This window comes from Leuciscus leuciscus (assembly GCF_965113295.1).
Source record: "Leuciscus leuciscus genome assembly, chromosome: 7".
NCBI lineage: Eukaryota > Metazoa > Chordata > Actinopteri > Cypriniformes > Leuciscidae > Leuciscus > Leuciscus leuciscus.
Genome location: NC_138731.1, coordinates 18,056 through 24,330, shown reverse-complemented (window position 1 = coordinate 24,330; position 6,275 = coordinate 18,056). Strand labels below are relative to the sequence as shown.

Genomic DNA, 6,275 nt, shown 5'->3' with positions numbered 1-6,275 from the left:
CAGTGCTTCTTATATCCCCGCGCTGGGAGAACCAAACTTGGTACCCAGAGCTAGTGAGGCTGTCGCACTCATCCCCATGGCCGATCCCGGTGAGAAAGGATCTCCTCTCCCAAGCCGGTGGATCGATCTGGCATCCCCATCCAGAGCGTTGGTCTCTGCATGCATGGGTGATCAACGGATACCCGTTGACCTGCCAGAAGGGGTCGTGAACACGATCACACAGTCTAGAGCTCCCTCTACGAGACGGCTCTACGCGTCTAAATGGTCGGTGTTTTCTAAATGGTGCGCTACTAAGAGCTTGGATCCACGCGCAAGCGGGGTCCCGCAGGTGCTCTCCTTCCTACAAGAGCTGTTGGAAAAGGGCAGGTCCCCTTCCACGCTCAAAGTGTATGTGGCGGCTATTGCAGCGTTCGCTGAGACGACGCGCGGCCGGGCAATAGGAAGGAACGAGCTCATTATCCGCTTCCTCAGAGGAGCTAGACGGATGAATCCCCCGCGGCCCCCCTCGGTTCCTATTTGGGATCTGTCCTTGGTCCTGGAGGCCCTGAAGGCTTTTCCCTTTGAACCGCTCGAATCCGTGGATTTAAAGTACCTGTCGCTTAAAACCGTTTTTCTGATAGCTCTGTCTTCAGTTAAACGTGTGGGGGATTTGCACGCGCTATCTGTTAGCCCTGCATGTCTTGAGTTCGGACCGAACGACTCGAAAGTCATTCTCAGACCGAGACACGGTTACATCCCCAAAGCGGTTAGAAGGGTATGGTCATTGGTGGCCACGTTGCAGAGTGCTCACTGATAGGCTTAAGCAGTTGCCGCCTAGCAGCCAATGAGCACGCTTATACAGCCTGCCAAGGTCTTCCGGCTGCCGCACTGCGTTGACAATGAATACAAAATTAAGGATAATTTTTGGCTTCAGATCTCGAAGAAAGAAGACTTTCCCGATGCGTAAGCAACTTACGCAATACTCGTTCCCTCTTCTAGAGAGAACCGAGGTTACATTAGGTAACCGAGTACGTTTCGTTTGGAAGAAGGATCAACATGCTGAGCTCCTCCTGTTTATATGGAAACTCCAGCACCTGCAGTTCATACTCTGGGATGCATCTGAAGGGGAACCTTTTCTGCTGGTGCATCATTTCCACAGGCTGGCTCTCATTCTGATTGAAGACAAATGTTATCAAATGAAGAAATACACAGCATATACAAAATGAAGTTATTATTTCTTGTTATCGTGCACGTGTGGGTAAGTAACCTATAAATCTAGACGCAGGTGTAGTTAAGCTCTGAAATGTTCAGTAAGAATGTGTTTAATAGCCCATTTAATAGCCCACCATTGGTGTTGTTATTGCTGTATTTGGGGTGCGGCATCCCTAAACTAAGCCCTAGTGGGTTAGAGCAAATCAGGTAAAGCGGTTGAAAAACGCCCCATTGATTGGGCCATTAGCGTTCTACAGAGCAACAGAGCCTGCCCCACGGTTTTTGCACTTGACTTTTGCACTTGACTGTCGATTGACATGACGTGGACTGCATTTGGTCTAAGTGTTCAAATGGGCATGAAGATTTAATGTCTGTTTTGTTTGTATATTTGTTTGATTTCAACAAAAAAATCTAGTGGCATGAAGACAGCAAGAGTGCAGAACCTTTGATTTCCCCTACGCACTCCCGATATGAGCTGCATTTACACAGTTTGAATTTCCATACTTTCTAAATGTCTGTTCAGAAGTCCCTATGTAATGGATGACAAAATGTGCTTCTATTTAAAGTAATACAAAGCAGTTGCAAACGTTTTACAAAATACACATAGGCCCTACTCATCTCTGCAGCAATTCAATATGCAACACTTTTCGTTTTAATTCCAAATTGTATGTAATTGGCCTATCTAAATAATTTACCTTGCTCTGTAAAGTTTCCCTGACATCTCATTTTTGTGCACATGAGTTCCTGAACATAATGAATGATGGGATACGCTTGATCTCAAATACCCCTCTGAAGCGGTATTAGAGAATGTGTTGTTTTAGTGTGTGTTTCCATTTTATAGCAAACAGAAACATCAGTCTGCTTAATGACTGTATTTTGATTTACTTTTTGTCTCGGTTTGCAAATTTGCACAAATCAATACTGTGATAGTCTTAAAAGCATTATCAAAAATGTGTTGAAAATGTATTGCATTGTGAGCCATCATTTTCCTTAAAAAATTTTCATTTCTAAATTTGTTTATTTCAAGTAAATCCATTATCTTTGTGTTGTGGTGCTTCCTCTTCAAAACCGAACACACAAGATGTGAATTATTTAATAATAGTATTTATTGTTTATATTTTGGTGTTAAGACAACTTTCACAAATTTAAGATGATCCTCTGAATCTGCCAAAGAAGAGGATGCTGTTGGTGGGGTTGTGCCTGATGTAGAATAAGAACGGGTGATCTGCCTTGAAGTGCTCTTTTCGAAGCACACATTCCTTCGCAACGGCTGCTGTAGCTGCTGCCGCCTCTGTGCCTTCTTCATTCACATCAACAAATGCCTTATGGGCCACCGCTGACATGAAGAGGCCACCCTGACTGCTCATGCCTGTCAGATCAGCTCTCAACCTCCAGCTTGAACTTTGGCAAATGGACTATGATATCTGTCTGGGTGTCCATATTGTTTCTGTTGGTCCATTCATGAAGCTTGTCAAGGGTCAACTCACTCTCCAGCTGTCAAACACACATGTACAAAATAATACTGTGGAGTCTCTGAACACACAAGATACCAAATATAATCAAGAAGAACAGTACAAAAACATTTTGCCAACCTTCAGAAGAGGGTCAGAGCCATCCTGAGTTTCCTCAGGAAGAAGGATCAACATGCTGAGCTCCTCCTTCACGTATGGCAACTCCAGCACTTGCAAGCGGTGCTCATAGATGTAGTTGAAGGGGAACTCTTTCTTCTGGTTCATCATTTGCACTGGTTGGCTCTCATTCTGATAAAAGACAGATGCATGTGCAAATGAAAGAGTGAACAGGAAGAATATGACTCTCTGTCAAGTAGGTATGATGTAGTGCATCAAGTGTAAGGACGTACCACTGCAGTTGTACAATATTTTGCAAACAGACTTTGATTTTGATTCAACACAGAAATGTTTCTGTTAAATAAGAATTGCACCTGGTTTATTTTAAATGGCATTTCTTTAGTGTCTTGAGCATTAAATCTCTGCAGCCAGTTCCCTTTGAAGTAGATGGCATTAACCAGAGCTAGTTTGGTATTTCCAGACACTATTCCTGGTTTGAGAAGATCTCTGATTTTATCTGAAAAACACAAGTTTGTGTTTCTGACTTCACATCTGTGACTTTTTAAAAAGCTTTTCTAGCAACAGGTCCAAACTAATTCTTTTATTCAAAATAGAACTGTATAACTGTGCTTCTCACTCTCAGTCTGCTCTTCCACCCATTTGTTAATGAGCTGTCTTGACTTGTCCGGTGCTTCAAAGAAGTCCACAGCCTGAAGGTCAGCGTGGTACAGCTTCAGGGTGGACTCCAAATACTCCTGAAGGACACATGACAACACGTTCAGCAATAAAGAGGCCTCAGGAAAGACCTTGAGATTAGAAAGTTAAACAATAATGGAGACAAAATGTTACATATCTTGGATTGGCCTCAAAATGTACCATTGTTAAAGGCAGAATGGACTCACAGGTAAGAAGCTGAAGGTGGTCTCTCCATAAAGGCAGTTGGCCAGTTTGAGGATGTAGGAGGCTGATGGACTGTTGATCCATGAGGTGAGGGTCTCAAAATGAGAGTGAACATCAGAGACAGAACTGAAAGACAAAACCTGCACAGAGAAGTAATTTTTCAATAATAATACATCACAATTTTAGCATTGTGATGTATGCCAATAGTATGAGTGTACAAGTTTTTCAGCACACGTATATTAACTGTGTTTGTTTACACAGGAGAGGCTTTGCAAATATTTCACACTACTGGCATATTATCACAGATTTCTCTTTTATTCAGAAGAAAAACAAAAACATGCCTGTGGAAAGACTAAGCTACGAGTATGCACTGAAGAGCCTGTTCTGAGCACATTTATTGAAAGGAATAAAACTAAATCAAGGATTTCATCTCATTTTCATTGAGGTTTGAGGTCCATTGTCAAGCCAGGAATGTATTATCTAAATGAGTCTGTAATTAAAACAAATACATGCAACATGCTGAGGGTAGGCACAAGTTGGCTTTTGTGGCTACAATCTGGAACATTTTATTCTAGGTCCATTTTAGTTGTTTTTTCTTTAGTATTTTGAGGCAAGCTTCTTCTAAAAGGGCCACAGGTGGAGAGTGAGAGAGCAGCGGTTATCATCGGTTTACATACTTCACCTCTCCCTCTCTCTGTTGAGTCAGTCGCTCACTGGTTGTATCACAATCTGCATGCACTCTTCGGCCAGTAAAATGTTCTGCTGCATCTAGTTCATCTATAAAAGTTAATACTTTGCAGTCAGTATTGAAGTGAATTGCAGTTTAAGCATATTCAACAACTTTCTAAAAGACTAAAAACATCTTATTGACAACGTATTCAGTCAGCATAGACACTGCTGTGTTCATGCAAAGACCATTGCCATTTTCTAATATGCAGTCAATATGTAACTGCAGTGACTAGTTCTTACCAAATACTTCTACCATGAATTGATTAGCTTATAGTAGGGAACTGAACTCATTTAAACTGAATGACAATAGGTTATTCTGAAAGAGAGTACTGTTTGCTTTGGAAATTCATTCATCAACATGAATGATGTTTTATTAAGTTCGGGAGGAGCACGTTCAAATAATTGATCCAATTATCACATCATTCCAACCAGCAGTCAACAATCAGTAATCAACATGTCTATCCAATCAGCATGACTTACTTACTTACTTACTGCCCATTATGCCTCTGGCATGTAGGGCAGCAACAAAGGTCCTCCACTCTGGTCGATTCTGGGCTATTTTCTGGACATCTCCCCATGTCAGGTTCATAGATTTCATTTCTTCCTCTACTGTGCGACGCCAGGTGATCTTGGGTCGTCCTCTCTTTCTTCTACCTTCGGGTGTCCAATGAAGGGCTACTCTTGGGATGCTGTCTTGCTCTCTTCTCAAAACATGGCCAATCCAGTTCCAGCGCCGCTTTGTTACAATGCTACCCATGCTGTCTTGTTGACATCTTGTTAATAGATCCTCATTTGATATCTTGCTTGGCCAAAAAATCCGACAGATTCTTCTCAGACTCCTTGTGTGGAAGACTGACAGTTGTCATATGTCACTTGCTGTCATTCTCCAGCATTCTGCGCCATACAGTAGGGTGGATAGAACGTTCTATCAATCAGCATGAGTGGAGACCTATATGAACTCATTTGACTCACCAATGTTCCTGGACAGTTTTCAGCATCCCTCCACCGCCCTGTCTTCTCACACTCGCCTGGTTACTTCCTAACCAGCAAAACGGGGGAGTACTCTGGGTTCGGGCCCAATATCCGAGCCGGAGCGTTCTCCCCGGACAGCACGCCAAATATGTGTCATGATCCCGGTTTTCTCTCCTGTCTCTTTCTCCCCCTTGTGGCTTTGTTTCCTTGATTCATTCATCATTACACTGACACACCCACCACTCACACACACGCTCTCCCTTCATTCACACACACCTTGCCCGGACACACCCACTTACTATTAAGCTCATTCATTCTCCGCCAGCTGTTTTCCATCATTCTTCTCATTACTCTATCTATCTTCTCACCTGCTACTACTTTCTTCTAATTAGCGTTCCTTCTTCTAGTACCCCTTTTTCCCCTTTTCCTCTGCCAGATTATTGCCAATGATAATGAACGTTACGGAGCTTACCTGCTCGAGTCTTGTCTTGTCCTGTCTAGTTTTGGTTCATGTGTGTCTGGAAGCTACACGCTGCCTGTGCTGTTTAATGCTGAAGCTTTTCTCTGCCCAGCTTCTCTGCATCTGACGACGAGTCAAGTCAAGTCAAGTCATCTTCATTTATATAGCGCTTTTAACAATGTAGATTGTTTCAAAGCAGCTTTACAGAGACAAGCGTATAATTTAAGGTAACAGAGATTGTTTTGGCTTTATAGCGGTTCTTTAATAAAGTTATTTTCAAGCTAAAGTTATTTTTGATTGATTTGCTTCCGTCGCAACGATCATTTGTTATTAAATTAGGGGCCGCTAAGACGACAGCATTCTCTCTACACAGACTTTAAACGCGAACCTGTGAGAAACGCTGATGGCGTTCACATGCGCATTTAGAATTGGTTCTATAGTTATGTGCGTTTGAA

The 6,275-nt window shown here is 42.5% G+C and overlaps 1 pseudogene across 1 annotated transcript; it reads right to left on the bottom strand.

Moving 5' to 3' along the window:
• Positions 1-2,275: 2,275 nt before the first annotated feature.
• Positions 2,276-5,580, bottom strand: LOC309502589 (leukocyte elastase inhibitor-like; annotated as a pseudogene). The gene is made up of 6 exons (XR_014211803.1): positions 5,452-5,580; positions 3,662-3,799; positions 3,397-3,514; positions 3,134-3,276; positions 2,784-2,951; positions 2,276-2,685 (listed from the first exon to the last, which is right to left on the bottom strand). The product of XR_014211803.1 is annotated as a leukocyte elastase inhibitor-like (transcript).
• Positions 5,581-6,275: the final 695 nt, after the last annotated feature.